The sequence below is a fragment of the Stegostoma tigrinum genome, unplaced genomic scaffold (genome assembly GCF_030684315.1).
Source record: "Stegostoma tigrinum isolate sSteTig4 unplaced genomic scaffold, sSteTig4.hap1 scaffold_151, whole genome shotgun sequence".
In the NCBI taxonomy this organism is placed as follows: Eukaryota; Metazoa; Chordata; class Chondrichthyes; order Orectolobiformes; family Stegostomatidae; genus Stegostoma; species Stegostoma tigrinum.
Genome location: NW_026728094.1, coordinates 6,006 through 34,002, shown reverse-complemented (window position 1 = coordinate 34,002; position 27,997 = coordinate 6,006). Strand labels below are relative to the sequence as shown.

General features: G+C 46.5%; 1 long non-coding RNA gene across 4 annotated transcripts; it reads right to left on the bottom strand.

Moving 5' to 3' along the window:
* LOC132207765 (uncharacterized) lies at positions 1-27,996 on the bottom strand. 4 transcript variants are annotated; one of them, XR_009443785.1, is made up of 4 exons: positions 17,088-17,549; positions 15,202-15,360; positions 7,855-8,123; positions 1-3,741 (listed from the first exon to the last, which is right to left on the bottom strand). It is a non-coding gene; the product is annotated as an uncharacterized LOC132207765 (long non-coding RNA). The 4 variants fall into 4 exon arrangements; XR_009443787.1 differs by lacking the exon at positions 1-3,741 and adding an exon at positions 27,638-27,996 and having other exon boundaries at positions 7,496-8,123; positions 17,088-17,224; XR_009443786.1 differs by lacking the exon at positions 1-3,741 and adding an exon at positions 27,618-27,714 and having other exon boundaries at positions 7,496-8,123; positions 17,088-17,224.
* Between the last annotated feature and the right edge of the window lies 1 nt (position 27,997).

The window sequence follows — 27,997 nt, the reverse complement described above, 5'->3', positions numbered from 1 at the left end:
TGTATAATAGAATCAGGAAGAATAATAAATATATAGCATGCAACTCATTTCACTGAACACATTTGTGCAAATAAATAATCTCTGCAGTTCAACCAATTCCAACAGCATAACATTAGAGACAGAACATTTGGAAATGATACAGAAATTTCAGATACTAATGATTTAAAGAGGAGCACAGATCGGGGAAACTGAACATGGTGTACACACAAAAATCCATTTCGCAATTGGAATGCCTCATTCAGGCAATTACATCTCTCTCCCTCAGTCTCAAATGGTCTTCTTCCCATTCGATTTTCTTCTACTCTCTGGGCCACCGCCAATAAGCAGTTCCCTTCCCTCCCCAGTTTCGCCTCATGCCTTCCTTTGCACTGGTATGGAATGGTATCTTTCTGGTACGTTTGATTTTCGATGAACACACTGCACTGGTTTGTGACCAGGTCGGCCAGTTGAACCTCACAGAATATGAGTTGCCTGATTGTTCCATATTAACAGCCCAAATCAGGGAGCCCTGGCTGACAGATAAGAAGTGTGAGGGTCAGAGATGCTGACACCCTGGCAACTATCTCTGAATGAGGCAGTGCTAAAGTTGAAGACAGTTCATTTGTAAATAAAAGTTTAATTGGAGATCGACACTGGCCTCAGTGTATTTAAAATACATCTCCAGCACTGGGTTTGAATATTATTGTTATCCTTTTGTTATCAAACATCTCTGTGTGCAGTGATCAGCAGGGTTATATCATGGAGATGTGGGAACAGGATTGTTTAGATTCCCTACAGTGTGGATACAGGCCCTTTGGCCCAACAAGTGCACACCAAACCTTGGAGCATCCCACCCAGACCCACGCCCCTGAACACGATGGGCAATTTAGAATGGCCAATCCACCTAGCGTGCACATCTTTGGACTGTGGGAGGAGACCGGAGCACCTGGTGGAAACCCATGCAGACACAGGGACAAGGTGCAAATTCCACACAGACTGAGGCTGGAATTGAACCTGGGTCCCCAGTGCTGTGAGGCTGCAGTGCGAACCGCTGAGCCACCGTGCCGCCCCATATCGTGTTGCTTTTGCACAAACTTTGATGAAGAGGAAAATGCCACTGATAATGGGAGCTGGAGAATCCAAGATAACAAAGTGTGGAGCTGGATGAACACAGCAGGCCAAGCAGCATCTCAGGAGCACAAAAGCTGACATTTCGGGCCTAGACCCTTCATCAGAGAGGGGGATGGGAGAGGGAACTGGAATAAATAGGGAGGGGGGGCGGGATGCGGACCGAAGATGGAGAGAAAACAAGATAGGTAGAGAGGAGAGTACAGGTGAGGAGGTAGGGAGGGCATAGGTCAGTCCAGGGAAGACAGACAGGTCAAGGAGGCAGGATGAGGTGTGGCTTGAGGTGGGAGGAAGGGATGGGTGAGAGGAACAACATGTTAGGGAGGCGGAGACAGGCTGGGCTGGTTTTGGGATGCAGTTGGGGGAAGGGAACAGCTGGGCTGGTTTTGTGATGCAGTAGGGGCAAGGGAAGAACTGAGCTGGTTTTGGGATGCAGTTGGGGAAGGGGAGATTTTGAAGCTGGTGAAGTCCACATTGATACCAGTGGGTTGCAGGGTTCCCAAGCGGATTATGAGTTGCTGTTCTTGCAACCTTCGGGTGGCATTATTGTGGCACTGCAGGAGGCCCATGATGGACATGTCGTCTAAGGAATGGGAGGGGGAGTTAAAATGGTTCGCGACTGGGAAGTGCAGTTGTTTGTTGCGAACCGAGTGGAGGTGTTCTGCAAAGCGGTCCCCAAGCCTCTGCTTGGTTTCCTCAATGCAGACCGGGTCAGGAGTGAGGGGGCAGGTCACTGTGAGGGGGTCAGGACTGCAGGGGCAAGTCACTGTGAGCGGGTCAGGAGTGAGGGGGAAAGTCGCTGTGAGCGGGTCAGGACTGCAGGGGCTCGTCACAGTGAGCGGGTCAGGAGTGAGGGGGAAAGTCGCTGTGAGCGGGTCAGGACTGCAGGGGCTAGTCACTGTGAGCGGATCTGGACTGGAGGGGCAAGTCGGTGTGAGCATTTCACTCAGTCACTGCATCCCATTTCACTCAGTCACTGCATCCCATTTCACTCAGTCACTGCATCCATGCTGCATGGTCCATGCTATGTATAAATGTGGCATAAAATCCTTACTTGAATGTTCATTTCCTCTTGTAATAACATGTGGCATCATTAGCATCCTTAATCACTTGCATTTCATCGGAAAGCCTGGTACAAACACCAGATAACATGACAGTCTGAACAGAACTCTTTTGCCAATGCTTTAAACATATAGTCATGTGTGTCTCAGTGAATAAAAATCCTCCTCATTTTACCGCAATTAAATCTCATAATAAAGGGAGTATGTCTGAAAGTCGTCTCATCCGAAGGAAAACAGACTTGCTCCAGGAAAGCTGCTAAAATATATCAAGAAAAATATATATGAAATGATTCTAGAAATTTCTGCAACACAAAGATCAAAGGAAACAATAGTTTGATGAACACACTGTTAAGCGTTGCACTTACACATCACATTTTGGAAAACAAACCACACTGATTTTCTACTTTATAAAAAAAAAATTGTTCCAAGTCTTCATTATACAGCACAGAACTGAAAAGGTATAGACTTTTAACCTGCATAGAAAGTATGTGCGGAAGTTAAAACAAACAAAAAAAAGCCACTTCTGTCCTAAAAAGACAATATTATATTACAAAAAGGCAGGGAAGTTGGAGAATGCAGCATCATGCTTCCTGCAGAGATCAAGTTTTGTCTGTGTTGTAAAAAAAAGAACAGTGGGCACTGTAAATCAGCAACAAAAGCAGAAGTTGCTGGAAAAGCTCAGCAGGTCTGGCAGCATCAGTGAAGAGTGAGATCTGAGGAAGGGTCACAGGACGCGAAACATTAACTCTGACATTGTCTACGTCATATTGAGTTATGTCTATTGCTTCAGCAAAATCCAACCAACTCTGAATGAAAATCAATGCTTAAGAAATATCCAAAACATCCGCTGTCCCCGTTGTGGCTTCCTCGACATTGGGGAAACGATGCAGAGGCTTGGGGACCGCTTTTCAGAACAGCTACGCTCAGTTTGCAATAAACAACTGCACCTCCCAGTCACTAACCATTTCAACTCCCCCTCCCATTCCCGAGAGGACATGTCCAACCTGGGCCTCCTGCAGTGCCATTATGACGCCACCCGAAGGTTGCAGGAACAGCAACTCATATTCTGCTTGGGAACCCTGCAGCCCAATGGTATCAATGTGGATTTCACAAGCTTCCAACTCTCCTGTCCTGCCACTGCATCCCAAAACCAGCCCAGCTCGTCCCCGCCTCCCTAACCTATTCTTCCTCTCACCCATCCCCCCTCCCACCTCATACCGCACCCCTATTTCCCCTCATCCCGCTCCCTTGACCTGTCCGGCCTCCCCAGACTGACCTATCCCCTCCCTGCCTCCCTACCCATACTCTCCTCTCCTCCATCCATCTTCCATCCGCCTCCCCCTCTCTCCCCATTTATTTCAGAACCCGCACCCCCTCCCCATTTTCTGAACAAGGTTCTCGGCCCGAAATGTCAGCTTTTGTGCTCCGAATATGCTGCTTGGCCTGCTGTCTTCATCCAGCTCCACACGTTGTTATCTCGCATTCTCCAGTATCTGCAGTTCCCATTATCTCTCCAAAACAAAGGCTGCTGTCTTTCAAAACCCAATCACAGATTTTGCAGATAGTCCTTACCCTGAAAAAATACCAAATATGTATAAAGAGGAAAACTGGAGGTGAAACCATTCAAAAAATTTTCATTGGCACAACACATGTTCCAACTGTAAAAGCAGGTTAAGCACCTGTATATAAGGAAACTGTACTCAAACTTTAACCAGACACTTACAGCCAACAAATGTGAGAAATATCCATTTCTTGCTGGATTACCAATTTTGCTGTTGGGAAAATAGGCCTAGGCTTAGCAATGCACATTCAAACAAGATAGCACCCTCTCAGATCTCAACACTCTCAGTCGTAGAGTTCTGTTTTCACAGGTTGGAGTATAATAGCATCAAGCACAATACACCAAATCTTCTTTGGTACCTTTTCCTTCCATAAAACTGCTTTTAGTAGATGCGCACAGAATTCATTTTATACACGTTGAACAGTTGCTAAGTTCAAGATGCCAGTTCCAGCACTTTGACTTGCATCTGCTTCATCATCAAAACAGAACAAAATAAAGACCCACTCTTTCGAAGTCACGTTTTCCATTTTTAGTGACAAGGTGAAGTGCGAGAACTGCTCACTTGATGTTAAAATCTCTTAAGTATGTACATATATATTTCAATTCTGTGAAATATGTGGAATGAGTTCGAGAGAAGGATTAATTTTGTTGCGCTGGGAGAGAGCTGGGACAGTTAAAATAGGTTGAATGGCCTCCTCTCATGCTAAAAATGTCCATAACTGTTCTTGGCCCTGCTAAATTCAAGTGGCCATCCTTTCATTGTGACTGTGAGACGCAGCATGTTACGATAGATGGCATAATGAAGAAATCCTTTGTTATTAATGAACTTTTCAGCACTCGGCATTCTTCCGAAGTCAAATGTTCGACATGTACCTGTTGCACTGACTTGGTTCCAAAAAGTTATAATGTGGAGGTGCTGGTGTGGGACTAGGATGGACAAAGTCAGAAGTCACATGGCATTAGGTTATAATCTGACACGTTTATTTGAAATCACACAAGCTTTAGGAGTGCAGTCCCTTCATCAGGTGCGGTCAGGGAGGAAAACACACACGCACACAATTGATAAGCAGACAGATCAAAACATCATACAACTGGTGTGAGTGGAGTGTCAGATAATAAGTCCTCATCCAGGATGTTTGTTTGTTTGCAGATATTTTGTTGAAGAAACACACAACTTGCAGTTACAGTCAGTGTGGTATCTTATAAATTCTTGCTTTTGAAATAAAGGTTAAAACTCTCAGACAGATTCTGAACACAAGCCTCTAAACTACAAGTCAGAGTCTGACCTGAGATGTCACCTTTTGTACATTCCTGTTGCGCTGCCTGATTATCATGACAACACAGCACTGACATTGACTTTATAAACGCTTTACTTGCCTCTAACACTCTTGGTCACCTGTATAGAGTTATTATCTGACACTCCACTCACGCCAATTCTATGATCTTTTGATCTCTCTGCTGATAAGCTGTGTCTCTCTGTGGTCACCTCACGAACTGCACCTGATGAAGGGGCTGCACTCCAAAAGCTTGTGTGATTTCAAATGAACCTGTTGGACGACAAGCTGGTGTCATGTGACTTCTGACTTCAAACACTTATAGAATGTGTTTTCAATCCTACCGTGACTTGACAATAAGTCAACTTCTTAAAATTTATAAAATGAGAATGTCAAGTATGTCTAACCTTGAGCATTTAAAAAAGGAAATATTACAACCATCGTATAGCCAGACAGCAAAGACAGAAGGAATGATTGAATTGACTGTGTCTGACACCACACAATTAATCCCCCTTATGGAAGAAAGGTTGGCTGTGTTCTCTTTCTTCAGGAACATCCAGCTAATACCACTTTACTACTGCTTGTTCTATTCATCTGGTGTTCCATCTAATTCCTTGCAGTCTTGGTCAAACCTTCATGTAATTTATTTAAATTTTCAATGAAATAAATTTAACTTTATATTCCACAATTTTAACATTTCCTTTTAAGGTTTGAACGGTTCAGTTCGTACAGTGCACATGTTGTGTTAATAATTGGAGAACATGGTGGAAAAATCAAGATATATTGACAAGTAAACAAATGGCTAACTTCTGTTTCCTTGTCAGTAATGCCTTTTGAACAGAACATAAAGTTGCGCAACTATGTAGAGATAACAATTTAAAACTGGGAAGACCACTTTGTGGTCCCCACACCAATCTCTATTCACTACCTACTGATTGCATTACTCCGCCTTGGCAACAATGTAATATTACGCTTGTCTCAGCACAACCTTGGCATCTTGTTTATCCCATGATGAACGTCCGACCACACATTCATGCAATCCCTAAAGCTGTCTCTTTACATCTTTTCAATCCTGCCTACCTGTCTTTTGTCTCGGCTCATTAGCAGTGAAACCTTGACCTGGAACTACTTCACTTCTGGACCTGACAATTCTAATGCATTCCCTGATGGAGACCCACATTTGTCCATTGAACACTTGAGATCGTCTAAAACTCCACTGCCTGAGTCTCAACTTGAACCAATTCCTATTCTCTGTACTTTCTACCTGACTGATACTATTAACAGTAATTTTATTAAATTCTCATTTTTGTTTACAAATCGTTACTTGGCTAAGCCTATCGCTATTTTGGTAATCTCCACCAGTCCAACCATACTTCAGGATATCTGCACTCGTCTAATTATGTCCTCTTGCCCACTCTTGATTTTAAAGGGCCCACTACTAGTTGCCAAACATTTAATTGTGTCGGCTTCAAACCCAAGAAGAGACTTCCAACACCTTCAGTGAGCAAACTCACATCCAGAACCTCAAGCCAAGCAACAAATCCTCTCAAAACTCGCTAACTTCCTACACCTCTTAGCCTCTGTACATTTCCTCTTTTAAGGCACTTTTTCAAACAATCCTCTTTCATCAAGCTCTTGATCATCAGAACTTACAACTTAATAAGGCTCAGTTGTATTCTGGGATCGTTAACACTCCAATCACACGCCTTCAAAGTTTCCCTCCATTAAAGAAATTTTATAAGTGGTTGAAGTCATTGCCAAGCAGAGGGGGACGAATTGGGGAGTTATTTCAAAGAGCTACGATATGCCAAACGACCTCCTTCCACACTGGCCAACTCTGATTGTACAAAAACAAAAATGATTTTCAGACTTGGGAAGATCCCTCAAAAATGTCACAAGTAACCAGCTTTTGGGCAGAGTCGAGCTGCTGAGATGATGGACCAGGATTTAGGGGTACCAGGAGTGATAATGTGCTGAACACAATCAAATTTTGAGGTTGTAGAATGATGTGGTCTTCGGCATTTTTGACACTTGGACCATTTTCCTTCCTTTCCACAGAACAAGTCAAATAGCGGCAGCACAACGTTGCATGGCCGCTCAAGCTTGCTCCACCATCGATGATGATTGTGGCTGGTCTTCCACATCAATTAAACTTTTGCTCATATCTCATCCTCTTTTCAAAACATCGATCTATTCACGTGTAGTATCCTTCTCGCTAACTGAATGAGAATTCATTCCAATCAATGAACTCCTAACGCTGACCCACCCCAGGTCAAAAAATTCAGCTGAGATCAGGAACTGATCTCGCCTGTATGGCTGAGCTGGCTTTTAAAAAGTTTACCAGTGAGAGAGTCCCAGTGAGAAACATTGATTAAAAAAAAAATTGCATGGATTGCTCTCCAATCCTAAACTCTATTCAAATTCAGTTGGTTTGTGATGCAGACTGATGCCCTGCAGAGAGGGCTCAATTGCCACACCAGTGAGCTTACCACAAAGGGTCTTCGCCTCAACCCCTCTACTTCCCTGAGGCATGGTGATCTTCAGGTTAAATCATAACCAGTTGTCTCTCTCTAACGAGTCGCCAAATGGCGTGCTAAGACTTTACCTTTAACCCTGATAACATGGCAACAAGCAGATAACTCAGCTGATGTCACTGACTAATAGAATCCTCAACTATACTAATATTAACCATGTGATATCATCAGAAGGCATGCTCAACTAAGTTTTAATTTGCAAATTAAGTTAACAACCATTCAATCAATATTACTTCAGTACTCATGTTACTGATCGTCTCCATACAACATTGTGGTTACATCTGTTCATAAGTGAAGTGTAATGTAATTGCACTTACTGTGGTTTTATCAATGTGATCCTGCAATGAGTCAAGAAGCAGGTCACTCACAGGTTGCCAATCAGTGTGGACCCCCTCAGCTGTTATCACATGAGCCTCAAGATCATCCAGAACTTTCTGCAGTTCTTGAAGTTTCTCCAACGCCTTTTCCACCTGTTTCTGCCAGTTGCTCGCACGGATTTTCAGTTGTTCCCAATTTTCCTTCACTTCTATTGACTGTTTGCGGACAGCTTTGGCAATTCTCTGGGCTCTCTCTTCCGGGGCAGGTTCTGGAAATATGGAATGCAAATAATTTATCAACTATTCATGATTTTGATCGATAGATTTTCTTTCTAATCCCCTTTCCTTTAAAAGGTCTCTCTGGACTTTCTCCTGAAATTGGGAGAAATAGTATAAGACGAAAGATTTTGGTACAGGCACATCAATGATAAATTCTGTAATTAGCTGGCAGGTCGCGGAGCCATTAACAGAGAATCACAGAGAACCAATACAAAGCCAAATAAAATTCCGCAGATATTTGAAATTTGTCACTACCAAGGACACTTTAAAGAAGGAAAAGGATTAGTGACTAAATGGGTACAATTCTCAACAAAAGATTTGAAAAATCCTTTCAGGATATCTTTCATAGCTATGAAACAAACATCCAACACAAACCAACTTTCATCTTTCAGGACTGGCAAGTTAGAATGATAAACCCAAAGTCTACCCTGCATAGTTCGCTCTAGAACTCACTTAATGAGGTTGTTAAGAGATGTAGAGATAACAAAGCGTGCAGCTGGATGGACACAGCAGGCCAAGCAGCATCTGAGGAGCACAAAAGCTGACACGTTGGGCCGAGACCTTTCATCAGAAAAGGGGGAGGGGGAGAGAGTTCTGAAATAAATAGCGAGAGAGGGGGAGGCGGATCAAAGATGGTTAGAGGAGAAGATAGGTGGAGAGGAGACAGACAAGTTAAAGAGGTGGGGATGGAACCAGCAGAGGTGAGTGTAGGTGGGGAGGTAGGGAGGGGATAGGTCAGTCCGGGGAGGACGAACAGGTCTCCGGGGCGGGAAGAGGTTAGGAGGTAGGAAATGGGGGTGGGGTTTGAGGTGGCAGGATGGGATAGGTGGGCTGGTTTTGGGATGCGGGAGGGGGAGGGGTGATTTTGAAGCTTGTCAAGTCCACATTGATACCATGGAGCGCAGGGTTCCCAAGCGCAATATGAGGTGCTGCTCCTGCAACCTTCAGGTGGCATCGTTGTGGCACTGCAGGAGGCCCAGGATGGACATGTTACCTGTGGATTGGTAGGGAGAGTCGAAACAGTTCGCGACTGGGAGGTGCAGTTCTTTAGTACAAACTGAGCACAGGTGAAGCGGTCCCCATACCTCTGTTTGGTTTCCCCGATGTAGAGGGGGCCACAATGGCAACAGTGGATATAGTCTACCACATGAGCAGATGTGCAGGTAAACATCTGTTTGATGAGGAAATTCTTCCTGGGGCCTGGGATGGGGGTGAGGTATCGGGACCAGTCAATTTTAAACTTTGTGATGACAACATTTATGGATATGCAGGGAAAAGTGCTGGGTGTAGGGAGTGCTAGAGGGGAGTGTGGAGCGGATAAGGGGGTCACCTAAGGGTGGTGGGAAAAATGTCTTTGGTGGCGGGGTCGGATTGCGGATGGCAGAAGGGTCGGAGGACGACGCATTGAATCCGGATGTTGGTGGGGCGGTACGTGAGGGCGACGAGGACACTGTTTTGGTAGTTATTATGGGGTGCGGGTGTGAGGGATGAGTTGTGGGAAACGCGGGTGACACGGTCGAGGGTGTTTTTGACCACTGAGGAGGGGCAAGTTCCGGTCCTTGAACAACCCTCAACAGTTTCTCTTTCAATTCCTCCCATTTCCTACAGACAAAGAGGGTGGCCAGGGTAGCCAAATGGGCCCAAGCTATGCCTGCCTCTTTGGAGGTTACATGGAACGCTCCCTCTTCCGTACCTCCACTGGCCCTCAACCCCACCTCTTCCTCCGTTACATTGATGACTGTATCGGCACCGCCTCGTGTTCCCACAAGGGGCTCCAACAGTTCATCCACTTCCCCAACACCTTCCTCCCCAACTTGAAGTTAACCTGGACAATCTCTGATACCTCTCTCTCCTACCTGGACCACTCTATTTCCAACCACTGAGAAACAAATATCCATTTCAACTCCACCAATTCCCACAGCTACCAAGATTACACCTCCTCCCACCATATTCCCGCAACACTTCATCCCCTATTCCCCATTCCTTTGCCTCTGCATCTGCACTCACAGGATGAGGTATTCTATTCCCGTATATCTCAGATGTCCTCATTTTTCAAGGAGCACAACTTGCCCCGCTCTGTGGTTGATAACGCCCTCGACCGTGTCTCCAGCATTTCCTGCAACAAATCCCTCTCACCCCACCCCGCGACAACAACCAAAACAAAGTCTCCCTCGTCCTAACGTACCACCCCACCAACCTCCGGATACAACGCAGCATCCTTCAAAACTTTCAGATTCTCTGGGAGGCTACGGAACAGGCGGCGGAGCCTTTGGCCTTGATCTTTGAATCCTCATTGTCTACAGGTTTAGTACCAGAAGGCTGGAGGGTTGCAAATGTTGTGCCCTTGTTCAAAGAGGGCAGTAGAGATGACCCAGCTAATTATAAACCCAGTGAGCCTTCCGTCTGTTGCAGGAAAAGTTTTGGAAAGGATTATACGAGATAGGATTTATAATCATCGAGCAAGCACCAATTTGATGAAAGTCAACATGGATTTGTCAAGGGCAGGTCGTGTCTCACAAGCCTCTGAGTAATTTTGGAAGGTGACCAAGCACGTGGATGAGGGTCGGGCAGTTGACGTGGTGGACATGGACTTCAGTAAAGCCTTCGATAAGGTTCCACATGGTAGGCTATTGGAGAAAACATGGAGACATGGGATTGAGGGAGATTTAGCAGGTTGGATTCGAAACTGGCTTTGGCTAAGGAGGCAACCAGTGGTGGTTGATAGAAAATATTCAGCCTGGAGTCTGGTTACTACTGATTTGTCTCAAGGATCTGTTTTGGGACCACTGCTGTTTGTCATTTTTATAAATGACTCGGACGGAGGCATTGGTAGATCGGTTGGTAAGTTTGCAGATAACACTCAAGTCGGTGCAGTGGTGGACAATGTGGAAGAATGTTGCAGGTGACAGGTAGACTTGGATGAACTGCAGAATTGGGCGGAAAGGTGGCAGATGGAGTTCAATGCGGATAAATGTGAGGTGACTCACTTTGGGATGAATAATAGGAAGGCAGAATATTGGGTCAATGGAAAGATTCTTGGTAGTGTTGCTGTGCAGAGGGTGTCCATCTGTGTCGATCCCTGAAAATTGCCATCCAGGTTGATAGTGCTGTGAAGAAGGCTTGCGGTGTTTTAGGTTTTATTGGCAGTGGGATTGAGATCCAGAGCAACTGTCCAAAAAGCTGGTGTGGTCTCATTTGGAATATTGCGTACAGTTCTGGTCGCCCCATCACAGGAAGGACGTGGAAGCATTGGAAAAGGTGCAGAGGAGATGTTGCCTGGTCCGGAGCGAAGGTCTTCTGAAGAAAGGCTGAGGGACTTGGGTCTGTACTCATTGGAGAAAAGGTGGTTCAGAGGGGATTTAATAGAGACATACAAGATGATCAGTGGATGAGACAGGGTGGACAGTGTGGGTCTTTTTCCGAGGATGATGACGTCAGCTTGTATGAGGGGGCACAGCGAAACAGGGAGGGATGATAGATTTGAGATAGATATCAGAGGCCGGTTCTTTACTCAGAGAGTGGTAAGGATGTGGAACCCTCTGCCTGCCAATGCAGTTAGCTCAGCCACATTAGGGGCATTTCAACAGTCCTTGGATAAGCATATGGATGATAATGGGATCGTGTAGAGGGATGGGCTTAGATTAGTTCACTGGTCATTCCACATCATCGCAATGGGCAAAAAGGAACACCGTTGTCTCTACTTCCCAGGAGGCTAAGGCAATTCCGTGTGCCCACAAGGGCAACTTTCATTGATGTACCACAGAAAGCATCCTATCTGGATGCATATCACAGCACGGTTCCTCTAGCAAAACAATCCCTAATTATTATGGCTCCTGCCTTTCTTCTTCCAGGCAGAATTGGTTCTGCTTTGTCATAACTAATTTGGGAGAAAATCCACGCTCAGTCTAAGTTAATTCTTCCAACAATTCAGATACCATGGAATACTGAGCAATGAGTTGGTGTGTGAGAAAAAGAGAGAGAGAGAGAGAGACAAAGCCAGAGAGGTTGGGGGGGGTGGGGGAGGGAGACAGAGACAGAGAGAGAGAGCGTGAGAGAGAGAGAGAGAGCGCGCGAGAGAGAGAGAGAGAGAGAGAGCGCGAGAGAGAGAGAGAGAGAGCGCGAGAGAGAGAGAGCGCGAGAGAGAGAGAGCGCGAGAGAGAGAGAGCGCGAGAGAGAGAGCGCGAGAGAGAGAGCGCGAGAGAGAGAGCGCGAGAGAGAGAGCGCGAGAGAGAGAGAGAGCGCGAGAGAGAGAGAGAGCGCGAGAGAGAGCGCGCGAGAGAGAGAGAGCGCGAGAGAGAGAGCGCGCGAGAGAGAGAGCGCGAGAGAGAGAGAGCGCGCGAGAGAGAGAGCGCGCGAGAGAGTACGAGAGAGAGAGCGCGCGACAGAGAGACAGCGCGAGAGAGAGAGAGCGCGAGAGAGAGAGAGAGCGCGAGAGAGAGAGAGCGCGAGAGAGAGAGCGCGCGAGAGAGAGAGCGCGCGAGAGAGAGAGCGCGCGAGAGAGAGAGCGCGCGAGAGAGAGAGCGCGCGAGAGAGAGAGCGCGCGAGAGAGAGAGCGCGCGAGAGAGAGAGAGCGCGAGAGAGAGAGAGCGCGAGAGAGAGAGAGAGACAGCGAGAGAGAGAGAGAGACAGCGAGAGAGAGAGAGAGCTGGGCGATGAGGGAGAGAGGGAGAGACAGACAGACAGAATAGGTGACAGAATGTGAGTGTGTGAGCGCCTGCATCAGACAGTGAGAGAGATGTTGCTGAGGTGGAGATAGTTGAGAGTGTCGATCACCAACAATCTCTCCTGGTCCACCCAGATCATCGCAATGGGCAAAAAAGCACACCAAATTTCCCCAGCAGGCTAAGGTAATTTGGAGTGTCCGCAAGGTCAACTTTCATTCATGTACCAGAGAAAGCATCCTATCTGGATGCATGTCACAGCATGGTTTGGCAACAGCTCTTCCTCAGACCACAAGAAACTGCAGAGTCATGAACACAGCATAGTCCATCATGCAAACCAGCCTTCCATTCGTTGATTCCACCTCTACTTCCCGCTGCCTCGGGAAAGAAACTGACATAATCAAAGGCCCTTCTCACCCCACAATTACACTCTCTTCTCCCTTTTTCGGAAGGGAAGATGTAAAAAAAGTTTGTATACATGCGTGAAAAGATTCAAGAACAGCTTCTTCACCGCTGTTCTTGGACATCTGAATAGGACACTGAAAAGCTTAAATCTAATTTTGATCTTGCTCTCTGTGCATCTTCTCTGTAGCTGTCACTATGTTCCGTTTCACTAATGCGCCTTGTATGATATCACCTGTCTATACTGCATGCAGAAGAAAACTTTTCACTGTACCTGGGCACATGTGACAATGATGACTCAAATCAAGATAATAAAATGTGAGGCTGGATGAACACAGCAGGCCAAGCAGCATCTCAGGAGCACAAAAGCTGACGTTTCGGGCCAAGACCCTTCATCAGAGATGCTGCTTGGCCTGCTGTGTTCATCCAGCCTCACATTTTCTTATCTTGGATTCTCCAGCATCTGCAGCTCCCATTATCTCTGACTCAAATCAAATTGACTGTGTGCAAGAGAGAGGTGAGCATATGATTGTGCTCAAGAGTGCAAAGACAGTGCATGAAAGTGTGTGTGCGCGCATGACAGAATGTGTGTGCCAGTGACTGTGCTTGAGAGTGTGTGAAAGGGAGTTCGCACAAGAAGGGAGTGTTACAGCATGCATGAGGGAGTGAGTGTGTCTTTAAGTGTGAGTGAGCTTGACAGCAAGTGAATTTGCAAACCTAAGTGTGTGAGGGAGAGATTTGTGGTAGTGTGTGTGTACTTGAGAGTAAGAGCATTGGCAAAAGATCCTGCGACAGTGCATGCAAGTGTGCCACAGAATGTGTGCAAGACCGTGTACGACTGTGTGACGGTATGGAGTATGAATGAGTGAGAATGTGACAGAGTGTGTTCGTGAGAGACTGTGTTCCTGACTTTTTTTTTGTGTGTGTGCACACGAGGGACAGAATATGCATGTGCAACATAGTGTGACTGTGAACCTCTGTTGGTGCCTGTGAGTGAAGTGATGGGGGAGAACAGGGAGAGGAGAGATAAAGACTGAGAGAGAGACAGAGAGAGAGAGACAGAGAGAGAGAGACAGAGAGAGAGAGACAGAGAGAGAGAGACAGAGAGAGAGAGACAGACAGAGAGAGACAGACAGAGAGAGACAGACAGAGAGAGACAGACAGAGAGAGACAGACAGAGAGAGAGAGACAGAGAGAGAGAGACAGAGAGAGAGAGACACAGAGAGAGAGAGAGACACAGAGAGAGACAGACACAGAGAGAGAGAGAGAGAGACAGAGACAGAGAGACAGAGACAGAGAGAGAGACAGAGAGAGCGCATGAGAGAGAGATGAGATGAGGAATTAGAAATGATGAGTGGTCAATACCTGGAGGAAAAAAAGAACAGTGTGTGAGTGTTAAGAGAAGCCGCTGGATGGAATATGGAGGCTGTTGTTTTATTGATTGTACTGAATGAAAAGCAAGTGTCACCTCTCAGTGTTAGGGGACAGGAGATGTGCATTCGAGAAGGAGATATAGTCAGCCTTGTCAGAGACAGCAGACAAGTTGCAAATGCATAGAAACTGACATTAAAGCTTTCTTGTCAATGTGTAAAGAGGTGAGACAAATATGACGAGTCAATATTGTACCTTTGCACTCAGTAAAATCATAGAATCATGAATCAGAGAACCCTTACAGTGTGGAAACAGGTCCGTCAGCCCAACACGTCCACGCTGCCCCTCACAGCATCCCACCCAGACCCATCCACCTATAACTCACCTAACCTACACATCACTGAACACCTTGGGAAATTTAGCATGGCCAATCCACCGACCTTGCACATCTTTTGACTGTGGGAGCAAACTCGAGCACCCGGACAAAACCCATGCAGGCACATGGAGAATGTGCAAACTCCACACAGAAAGTCACCAAAGGGTGGAATTGAGACAGTGGTGTTAACCAGAGCCACTGTGCTCTATATTATGCGAATTCAGCTGCAAGCATTTTTTTTAAAGAAGGGAAACTTACCATCGTCACAGGATTAGAGTGGTTTCAATCTTCTGTCAGCTTTGAGAACCTTATCCATATCTGCCTTCACAAGGGCAAGGTGATGGTAATGGTGTGAGACCGGTTAGTATGCAGCAGCTCGCCATGCAAAAAATTAACGGCACTTGCATTGCTTTTTTCCTAGGGGCATAACAGAAAGACAAGAACATAAAAAAATCCTGAAATCTTTCTCCAATTTCAATCTCAAAGGGACCATCCGTTCCTCAAAAGTCATAACCAAACTGAACATGGGCCTCCTGCAGTGCCACAAATGATGCCACCCCAAAGTTGCAGGAACAGCAACTCATATTCCGCTTGGGAACCCTGCAGCACAATGGACATGGCTGACAGCTCTGTCAACCACGAATGCAAGGAATGCTCAGTTGAGGAAGAATGCAGACATTTCGGAATCCCTCCAGTGGAAGATGATATCATTAGAACAAATGGATCTGTCTGGACAGTCCTGTTTGTAGATTTTGGGAAGTTAGACTCTATTGTTTGTCATCAAGGATATGGTTGAGTGATCATATTCAGACTGAAGAGACCAAGAATGTGAGGCTGGAGAATGGGTGCAGAACCATGCCTCTCGGAATTCCTGTGCGTAGAGGCGTGATTCTCCACCCATAATGCAACCAACAAACAGATACAATTGGACCCCCACACACAAACCCATACAGATCAAAACCGGAAATGACAGTACTCATGGTAACAGACTGGACAGTGTCAATTCCAGACAGAGTAGAATAACATCGTTTCATTGGAGGCTGTACTGATGATGTCACCGATCATGGTGACGAAACGTCTGAATGAGAAGAAGCCAGCTCGGCGAGCAAGTTCACAACCTCAATCAGAGAACTGGCTGTTTTGAACTACCTTGTTCAAGAGTTTCAGTTTTGATTTTGAATGTTAAATCTCGCTCCCACATCGGGATGGAGGATTACTGTTAACAGCTGCATTCTAACTAATTCATATCGAATCATTATTGTTTTGACCAGTCTTCGGGTCAGGCTCCCTCGGTGACTGAGTCTCCCAAATTGTTAAGTTCCCTCGTGAAAGACTCCCCTTCTTTACACACACAACTAGATCCACCTCAGTTGGTACGAATTAAGCTGATTAAAAAGGATCTTTGTCTTGTGGATACCTTCCTATGTTTCAGAAGGAGTCAAGATAACTCAGGGTGACACGGTGACTCAGTAGTTAGTAACGCTACCTCACAGCACCAGGGACCCGAGTTCCATTCCGGCCTCGGATGACTGTCTGTGTGGAGTTTGCACATTCTCCCCTTGTCTGTGTGGGTTTCTGCTGGGTGCTCTGGTTTCCTCCCACAGTCCAGAGATGTGCAGGTTAGGTGGATTGGCAATGCTGAATTACCCACAGTGCCCACGGATGTGTAGGTTAGGTACATTAGCCATGGGAAATGCAGGCTGACAGGGATAGAGTAGGGGAATGGGGATGGGTCTAGGTGGAATGCTCTTTGGAGGGTTGCTGTGGGCTTGTTGAACTGAGTGGCCTGTTTCCACACTGGGGATTCTATAAAACTAGCTTCTCCTGAACTCGTGAGAGAGTGAGTTTATCAATTGCTAAATGCAACAAGTCATAAGGCACCACAAATATGCACAAGTTAAAAAAAAGAAATTAGCTCAAAAACCATAAAAGTTAAGAGGGATACGGATACTTCAGCCTTTGGATTGTTTGTGAAGAATAGAAAGTGGGATGTTGTGGCCACTAAGTTGGGCGATCCCCGTAATGTTGATATGAATTCAGCAGTTAATTTTGAGATTCTTGTTGAAATTCTTTTGACCTTGTTTCCCTTTTGACATTGCCCTGGTTTGCAGAGCTCAGAGCAAGAAATTTTCTTTTCTTCTTACCTGCAGCACAGGGCGATGAAACGGCTGTCCCAGAGCCGTGACCTCCGCAACTCCTGAGACCACACGAGCACATTCGCCCAGGAATACACACGGACTGAGACGAAAGAACTATCGGGATAACAATACTCAGCGTGGTACTGGAAAATACAGCATGTACAAACAGAAAACAGCTGTAAATAGTGTCAAGAGGTGAAATCAAGTGATAAAGCTAAATTCATGGCTCTTTGCTTGCGTGCTCATTGTATTCAGAACAAAATCAACAAATTAATAGCACATTTCTAGGTTGACGGGCATGATTTTATAGCTATTACAAAGACATGGTTACAAGGAGATCAACACTGGAGCTAAGTGCGCAGGGCTATACGACATTCCAAAAAGACAGGCAGGAGGGAAAGTGACTGTTCGCAAAGAAGTTAGTATGAGAGCAAGAAACGATCTTGGATCGGAAGATGTAGAATCCAATTTTATTTATTTGTTCATGGGAGGAGGACATCCCGAGCTACGCAGTGTTTATTGTCCATCCCTAATTGCCCAGGGGACAGTTCAAAGTCAATCATATTGCTGTGGGTCTGCAGTCACATGTGGGTCATATCATGGAAGGGTGGCAGTTTCCTTCCCTAAAGCACATCAGTGAACCAGGTGAGTTTTTCTGACATTTGGCAATGAATTCATGGTCATCATTATATTCTTAATTCATGATTTTCTTTTATATTGAATTCAAATTCCACCATCTGCTGTGCTGGGATTTGAACACAGGTCCCCAGAATGTTATCTCAGTCTCTTAATTAACAGTCCAGCAATAATACCACTAGGCCATTTCCTCCCCCATCGTGGAACAAGAAAGCCTGTAGCTGATTCCCACTTGGGAAAAACAGTGAACCAGGAGCTTCTTAAATGGGCGATCGCATCTCCTTACATTTTAAGACAGCCATGGATAATCAGGGCCTTGTGGGAAGGGACGAAATTGGGGGAGGGAAAATTACATCAGTGTTAGGTAGGAGCTGAGCAGTATTAATTGGGAGGAGCTTTTATTGAACAAGTCAACATTTGATACGTGGGAGTTATTGAAAGACCTACTCTTCAGTTCAGAACTGGCCTATTCCAGGGAAGGAGGAATGACAAGGATGGCAATCTAAGGATGTACGGACATAAGAAATAAAACAGGAGTAGGCCATCTGTCTCTTCCAGCTCGTTCCGCTGATCTTTTTTGCGGACTCAGCTCCACTTACCCTCCCATTCACCATAACCCTCAATTCCTTTCCTGTTCAAAGATCTATCTGTTTTGGCTTTCAAAACATTCAACAAGGGAACCTCAACTGTTTCAGTGGGCAGAGAATTCCACAGATTCACAACCCTTTGGATGAAGAAGCTCATCCTCAACTCAGTTTTAAATCTGTTCACACTTATTTTGAGGCTGTGCCCCCGAGTTGGAATTTCGCCCATCAGTGGAAACAATTTCCGATCCATTTGTTTCATAATTTTAAAAGTTTCTATTAGATCACCCCTCATTCTTCTAAATTCCAGTGACTGCAATCCTAGTCTACCGCATCTCTCCCCATACAGCAACATTTTTAATTCTGGAATCAACCTCGTGAACCTCCTTTGCACCCCCTCCAGTGCCAGTTCATCCTTTCTCAAGTGAGGAGACTAAAACTGTACAAACTACCCCACACCAAACCTCACCAGCACCCAAAACAACTGTAGCATACCCTCCCGATTTTTAAACTGCATCACTCTCGCAATGAAGGACACTATTCCATTTGCTGTCTCAATTACCAGCCGCATCTGCAAACTACCTGATTCAGACACAAGGCTGCCCAGCTCCCTCTAGGAGCAGCATGCTACAATTTTTCACCATTTTAGCAAGACTCCATTTTTCCATAATTGCTACCAAAATGGATACCCTCACATCTACCATCATTGGACTCCATCTGCTAGGCCCTTGTCCATTCACTTAAACTTTCTTCATCCTTCCACAGATTTTCATTGTCCTCTTCAGACTTTATTCTCTCACTCATTTTAGTGTAATCTGCGAACATAGAAAAATACAGTGCAGAACAGGTCCTTCGGCCCTCCATGTTGCGCCAACCTGCGAACTAATCTAAGCCCGTTCCCTCACACTATCCCATCATCATCTATATGCTTATCCAAGGACTGTTCAAATGCCCTGAATGTGGCTGAGTTAACTGCATTGGCAGGCAGGGCATTCCACGCCCTTACCACTCTCTGGGTAAAGAACCTGCCTCTGACATCTGTTTTCAATCCATCACCCCTCAATTTGTAGCTGAGCCCCCTCGTACAAGCCAACATCATCATCCTAGGAAAAAGACTCTCACCGTCCACCCTGACTCATCTTTCTCTGATCGTCTTGTATGTTTCTATTAAAGGCCCTCTTAGCCTTCTTCTCTCCAATGAGGACAGACTCGAGTCGCTCAGCCTTCTCTCATAAGACCTTCACTCCAGACCAGGCAACATCCTGGTAAATCTCCTCTGCTCCTTTTCCAATGCTTCCGAATTCGTCCCGCAATGGAGCGACCAGAACAGGTCGCACGAGCATTTTGTGCAGTTGCAGCATGACGTCACGGCTCTGGAACTCAATCCCTCTACCAATGAAGTCTAACACACCGTATGCCTTCTTCACAGCACTATCAACATGGGTGGCAACTTTCAGAGATCTATGCACATGGACGCCAAGGTCCCTCTGCACATCCGCACTACCAAGAATCTTTCCATTGGCCCAGTATTGTACCTTCCTATTATTCCTCCCAAAGCGAATCACCTCACATTGAACTCCATTTGCCACCTTTCCGCCCAATTTTGCACTTTATCCAAGTCTCCCTGCAACATGCGACATTCTTCCACATGGTCCACCACTCCACCGACTTTAGTGTCATTTGCAAACTTACTAACCCATCCACCTATGCCTGCGTCCAAGTCATTTATAAAAATGACAAACAGCAGTGGGCCAAAAACAGATCCTTGAGGCACACCACGAGTAACCGGACTCCAGGCTGAATATTTTCCATCAAACACCACTGGTTGCCGTTTTACCGAAAGCCAGTTTCTAATCCAAACTGCTAAATCTCCCTCAATCACATGGCTCCGTATTTTCTCCAATAGCCTACCATGTGGAACCTTATCAAAGGCTTTACTGAAGTCCATGTACACTACGTCAACTGGCCTTCTCTCATCCACATGCTTGGTCACCTCCTCAAAATCTCCATGAGGTTTGTGAGACACGACCTGCCCTTGACAAATCCATGTTGACTATCTCCAATCAAATTGTTGCTTCCGAGATGATTATAAACCCGATCTCTGAAAACCCTTTCCAAAACTTTTCCTGCAACAGACGTAAGGCTCACTGGCTGTAATTGCCTGGCTCATCTCTACTGCCCTTCTTGAACAAGGGCACAACATTTGCAATCCTCCAGTCCTCTGGTGTTAAACCTGCAGACAATGAGGACTCAAAGATCAAAGCCAAGGGCTCCGCCACCTCCTCCCGAGCTTTCCAGAGAATTCTCGGAAAAATCCTCTCAGGCCCAGGGGATTTATCTAGCTTCACACCTTCTAGAATTGATAAAATCTCCTCCTTACTAACCTGAATCCTTTCAAGTCTAATAGCACCTATCTCAGTCATCTCCTCGATGATATTCTCCTCTTCCTCAGTGAAAACAGATGAGAAATATTCATTTAGCACCTCTCCGATCTCTACCCGGTCCACACACAACTTCCCACTTCTGTCTTTGATTGGCCCTATTCCTACCCCAGTCATCCTTATATTCCTCACATACCTTGAGAAAACTTTACGGTTCTCCTCTATTCTACCTGCGAATGACTGCTCAGGACCCCTCCGTGCTCTTCTTAACTCTCTCTTTAAATCCTTTCTTGCTCATCTGTAATTCTCCATCGCATCAACTGATCCATCTCATCTCAACATCACATAAACCTCGCTCTTCTGCTTAACACGAGATACAATTTCTTTAGTAAACCACGGTTCCCCTACCTTATCACTGACCCCTGCCTGACAGGGACGTACCTATCAAGGACACGCAATATCTGTTACTTCAACCAGCTCCCCATTTCGATTGTCCCCATCCCCTGCATTTTGCTACCCCATTCTTTGCCTCCTAAGTCTTGCCCAATTATAATTGCCTTCCCCCATCTGTAAGTCTTGCCCTGTGGCATGTTCCTCTCCCACTCCATCGCGAAACTAAACGTAACCGAATTATGGTCACTCTCTCCAAAGTGCTCATCTACCACTAAATCAAACACCTGGCCTGGTTCACTGTCAAGTACCGGATCCAGTGTGGCCTCCCCTCTTGTCGGCCCTTCGACGTACCGTGTCGGGAAACGCTCCTGCGTGCATTGGACGAAAACTCATCCATCCGACGTACGAGGGTTACAGCATTTCCAGTCAATGTTTAGGAAGTTAAAGTCTCCCATAATGACCACCCTGTTCCTTTCACTCCTGCCCAGAATCGTTTTGCCAATCCTCTCCTTCAGATCCCTGGAACTTTGCAGAGGCCTATTAAAAAACTCCCAGCAGCGTGGCCTCTCCTCTCCTGTTTCTGACATCAGCCCATACCACCTCAGTAGACCAGTCCTCCTCAAAAGTTTTTTCAGCCTCCGTTATACTGTCCTCGACAAACAAAGCCACACCTCCCCCTTTTTTCCCACCTTACCTGATCTTACTCAAAGATCTGAACCCTGGAACCTGCAACATCCATTCCTGACCCTGCTCTATCCATGTCTCCGTAATGGCCACAACATCAAAGCCACAGGTACCTATCCATGCTGCAAGCTCACCTCGCTTATTCCGGATACTCCTGGCAGTCAAGTAGACACACTTCAATTCAGCTTGCTGTTTGCCAGCACACTCCTGTGACACTGAGATCCTATCCATGTCCTCTCTATTCTCTTTCTCCTGTGTACTGAAACTACACCACAGTTTCCCATCCCCTTGCTAAGCTAGTTTAAATCCACCCGAATAGCACTAGCAAATTTCCCGCCCAGGATATTAGTGCCCCTCTGGTTCAAGTGGAGACCGTCCTGTTTGTACAGGTCCCACCTTCCCCAGAATGAGCCCCAATTGTCCATGTACCTGAAGCCCTCCCACCTGCAGCATCCCTGCAGCCACGTGTTCAGCTGAAATCTCTCCCTGTTCTTTGCCTCGCTATCACTTGGCACGGGTAACAAACCAGAGATAACCACTCCGTTTGTTTGAGCTCTCAGCTTCCAGCGGAGCTCCCTGAAATCTTGCCTGACATCCCTATCCCTCTTTCTACCTATATCGTTGGTACCTATGTCGTTGGTACCTATGTGGACCATGGCTTGGGGCTGGTCACCCTCTCCCTTCAGGACCCCAAAGACACTATCCGAGATAACACGGACCCTAGCACCTGGAGGCAACGCACCAATCGTGAGTCTCTTCGGTTCCAAACAAGCCTTCTATCTGTCCCTCTAACTATTCAGTCCCCAATGACTAACACTCTCCTCCTATACCCCCTTCCCTTCGTTGCAAGAGCGACAGACTCTGTGCCAGAGACCTGCACCCCAGTCAGTATTGAGGTAATGCCTCATCGTAAGGAGGTCAGAATTGACGGAGTGGCAGATATTTAGAGGGTCAGTACTGAGGCAGTGCACAACCGTCAGAGGGTCAGTACTTCAGGAGAACCCCATTATCAGAAGGTCAACACGAATGGAGAGTCACATCGTCAATGGTTCAATCCTGAGGAACACTTCATTATCATAGGGTCAGTCCTGAGGCAGTGCTTCATTGTCAGAGGGTCAGTATTAAGGTTTAGAATTGAGGGAGTGCTATCTGATTATGTCACTCTGACAATGAGGCACTGCCTCAGGAATGAGCCTCTGACAATGAGGCACTTTCTCACTTCTGAATCTCTGACAAGGAAGCATTCCCTCAGTGCAAACCCTCTGTATGGACCCGATGTCAATGAGGCACTCGCTGAGTACTGACCCTCTGACAAAGTTCCAATAGCTTGCTACTGACCTTCTAATCATGTGCCCCCTACCCCATTTCTAAATCTGTTACATTGAGGGCACTGCCTCAGAACTGACACACTGGCTATAAGGCAGTCCGTAAAGACTGACCCGCTGATCATGAGGCTGTCCCTCAGTTAATGACCCTCTAAATATGAGGCACTCCCGTAATTCTGACCGTCAGGAGCTACCTCAATGTTGACTCACTGATATAGAGGCACTGCCTCAGAATTGACATGCTGACTATGGGTCACTTGCTCAGGACAGACCCTCTAAGAGAGCTGCAGGTTTGATATTAGAGCAGTGATGCACCGCGAGCAGGTCAGTATTAAGGGAGTGCCACACAGTCAGTGGACCAATATTAGGGGAGTGCCACACTGTCAGAGGATCACTCTTAATGGAGTGCTGCACTTGTGGTGAGTGAGTACTGAGGCAGTGCGGCACTGCAAAGGGTCAGTAATGAGAGGAAGCTCCATTTTCAGAGGGTTAGCACAGAGGAAGTGCTTAATCAGAGAGTTATTTCAGAGAGAGTGCTGTATTGTCAGAGTTTCGCACTGAGGGAGTATCACACAATCAGAGGTCCAATATTAAGGAAACACTGCACTGTTGGAGGGTTGATATAAAGGGAGGGCTGCACTGTCAGACGGTTAATGATGTGGGAGTGCTGAAATATCACAGAATCAGTCCTGAGAAGTGCTGCACATTCAGAGAGTTAGTGCTGAGGGAGTGGTCTCATGTGAAAAGATTGATATCAAGGGGCACTGCCGAAGGATCAGTAGTGCAATACTGTCAGAAAAACAATATTGAGGGAGTTCTGCTGTGTCAGTGGGTCAATATTACAGGATTGCTACACGATCCACGTATCAATGTCAGATGGTCAGTCCTGAGGGAGTGCTGCACTGTTGGAGGGCCAATATTGAGTGTGTGCGACACTCAAGAGGATCATTTTGTTGGACTTGTGCACTGTCAGAAGTTCAATTGTAAGCAAGTGCCACACTGGTAGCGGGTTAATATTATGGGAGTGCTGCACTGTCAGACGGTTAAAGATGAGGGAAAGCTCATCATCTGACAGGGCATCACTCCCTTCAGACGAACCCTCAGGCGGTGCAGCACTCCAACAAGTTAGTTTCAGAGGCATGTTGTCCCATCAAATTGACCCTCTGAGACAGGAGCATGCACTAAATATCGACCCTCTCACAATGCTGCACTGCCTTAATATAGGCCCTCTGGCAGGGCGGCTCCCTTTCAGTACACACCTTCCAACAGCACAGCACTCTCCCATCATTGACCCTCTGACAGTGCAGTACTCTCTTAATACTGAATGTGTCACACTGCTCGACACTGTTGGAAGGTCAATACTAAGAGTGTGCTGCACTGTTAGACAGTCAATGATGAGCGAGTGATGCATGTGCGACATTCCCTCAACTCTTATCCCATTACAATGAGGCACTGCATTAGTATGGCCCTCTGACAAAGTAGCACAGCTTTAGAACTGACCCACTGATCATGAAGCTTTCCCTCAGTACTGGACCTCAGAGTGCTCCTCAGCCACAACACTGACTCTCTAATCCTGCAGTACTGTCTCAATTCTGACCTCAGTCCCGACCCTGTTACATTGACATTGCAGTTCTTCCTTACCATGGACACTCTGGCCATGGGACAACACTCTTGGCCCTGTTGCAGTGCAGAATTCACTGACACTCACCCTCTCCCATACCTTCAATACTGAATGTCTGATAGGACTGCGGGCAGCTGACTCTGACAGTGCAGCATTCTCTCAGTATCGACCCTCTGACAGTAATTAGGGGACTGCTGCATTGTCAGAGAGTCAGGACTGAGGAAGAGCTGCACTATCAGAGGGCAAATATTAATGGAGTTGTGCACTGTCACAAATTCAATATTAACAGAGGGCTGCACTGTCAGAGAATCAATGATGACGGGGCAGTGCGTTGTGAAAAGACCTGTAATAAAAGGCATGCGGCCTGTCAGAGGGACTAAACGGAGAGCTTCACTGTGAGAGGGCCAACATTAGTAAATCCTCCAGTCTCAGAGGGTCAATGTGATGGGAGAACATCTCTCTGACGTTATCTTGTTGGCGGGTCAGCGCTGACGTAGTGCTGCACCGTCCGAGGGGTCGGAGAAAGAGAGTGAGGCACGACCAGGTGATCAGGGAGTGCTGAAGTGAGGGGGTCGTCAGGGATAAGTGGGTGAGCTCTGAGGGAGTGCAGCACAGTGTGGGGTCAGCACTGCGGGAGTGCTGTTCTGAGGGGGATCAGGACTGAAGGGGGTCAGCACTGAAGCAGGTCAGCGTTGAGGGAGTGCTGCACTGAGGGGTTCAGAATAAAGGGTATGCTACACTGAATGGGTCAGAAATGAGAGGGGGGTCAGCACTGAGGGAGAGCGGCACTTTAAGATGTTCAATATTAGTGTGTCCTGCACTGTGAAAGGGTCAGTATGAAGGCAGCACTGCAATATCAGAGAGGCAATGATGAGTGTGTGCTGCACTGCTGAAGGGTTAAATTTGAAGTGGTGTCCCACGGCCAGAGTGTCAATGGTAAGGGAGCATGGCATTCTCAGAGTGTTATTGCTGAGAGAATACCAGTATGACGGAGGGTTAATACTGTGGCAGAGATGCACCGTCAGAGAATCAGTCATCAGAGAGTACGCAGTGTTGGAGGGTCAGTACTGAGGGAGTGTTTCACAATCAGAGCGTCAGTTGTCTGGCAGTGCTGGAAAAGCTCAGCAGGTCTGGCAGCATCTGTGGAGGCAAAAACAGAGCTAACATTTCGGGTCCAGTGACCCTTCCTCTGAACTGTTCTGAGGAAGATCCCCAGTTCTGAGGAAGGGTCAATGGACTCGAAACGTTGAATCTGTTTTCTCCTGCACAGATGCTGCCAGGCCTGCTGAGATTTTCCGGCAACTTTCTTTTTGTTCCCGACTTTCAGCATCCGCAGTTCTTTTGTTTTTTATGTCTGGCAGTGCTTGTTTGCTTGTGACCTTCTGAAAGCACAGCACACCCATAATCTTGGCCCTGTGACAGGCCAGCACTCCCTCAGTCCTGATCCTCCAACAATGGAGCATTCCTTCAATACTAACCACCAGCGCAGCACTTTATTTCTGAGAGTAGTCTGAAAGAAACTACCTTTGCTTACCGAGAGACACAGGGAGAGCAAGTGCGTATTCTGTAGGTGACTCAGGATGTATTGTAACCTTAACAAGTCAAACAGTATTTCAGATTAGTTTATAATTAAAGATTATTCTAACTGTCTTCCTGGAAAAGTACAGTCCCTACAACATGGGGCTGATACTAATACACTCACTCAGAAGTGACCCTCCAGCAAAGCAGCCCTGCCTCAAAACTGACCCTGTGACAATGAGCTACTCCATCAGCAGTGAATCTGTAATCACGTGGCACTCCCTCAATTCTGAAAACATTACACTGAGGCACTCCTACAAAGGCCTCTGCGTTTTAGGGGTTATTTACAGTGATCCCTGTGTTTTACAGGTTATTGAAAGGGGTCACTGTTTTCAGGTTTATTTTCACCCTCCAATCTTGCAGCACTCCCTCAATTCAGGCATGTAGCAGTAATGTCTCCAGACTGAATCTCGAAAAGTGTTGCAAACCCTCAATTCTGATCTGCTCAAAATGAGCCACTGACTGAGTATTGGCCTTCTGACAAAAAGTCACTTATTCAGAACTGGCCTTCTGACAATGTGACACTCGTCCACATCTGACCCTCCAGCAATGAGGTACTGCCGCAGAACTGATCCGCTGACAGTAAAGCACTGCCCCCTCAGTTCTGACCCTCTGAGAGCTGCAATACTTCAGGACTGAACTTCTAATCATCTTGTACTCCATCAACTCTGAATCCAATGCACTGAGGTACTGACTCAGTATTTACAGTCTGCTCCTATTACACCCTCAGAATTGACCCGAAGGCAATGTGACCCTGCCTCAGAACTAACTCTGTGACAATGAGGCACTTACTCAGCGCTGAATCTCTAATTGTGTAGCACTCCCTCAGTTTTTAGGCACTCCTTCCAGACTGGCACACTCTCAAGGCTGATCCTGCAGCAATGAGGAATTGCCTTACAACACAGCCACGAACAACAAGGCCCTCTTTAGGACAGTGTCTGATAACGAGGCACTCACTTGGTTCTGAGCCTCTGACAATGAAGCACTTGCTCAAGTCTGACCACATTAAAATGAGGCACCCTCAAACTGATCTGAAACACCTCAGTTTCGACCTTCTGATGGCTCTGAAATGCCTCAGTTTCTCTCCTCTGACCGGTCTTTTAATTCTGACACAATTACAGTGAAGGTCAGCCTCCGTGCTGACACTCAGAGTACATCACTCCCTCTGACAGTGTTGCACACCCTGAGCATCACTGACAGTTTCAGCGTTCCCTTAATATGGACCAACTCACAATGCAGCACTCCCCTAACATTATTATTTATATTGACGATCTGACAGTACAGCCCACCCCAGTGCTGACCCTCCGACAGCGCAGCATTCCCTCATTACTCACCCTTTGATACTGTAGCCCACCTTTGGTAATGACACTCTGACAGTGTCACACTCCCTTACTATCGGCCCTTCAACAGTGCAGCACTCCCTCAACAATGACACCGTAACGATGCAGGATTCCCTCAGTCCTGGCTCTGCAACAGTCAAGCATTCAATCAACACTGACCCTCTGTTAGTGCAGCACACCCCTAATATTGATCCTGTGACAGTGCAGCACTCCCTTAATATTGGCCTTCCGACAGAGTGGCACTTTCTTGACGAAGACACTCTGACAATACAGTTTTCCCTCATTGCTGATCCTCTGGCAGTGCAGCATTCTGTCATCATTGGCACCTTGCCAGTGGAGCTACATGCTTCTTATTGACCCTCCACAGTGCAGCA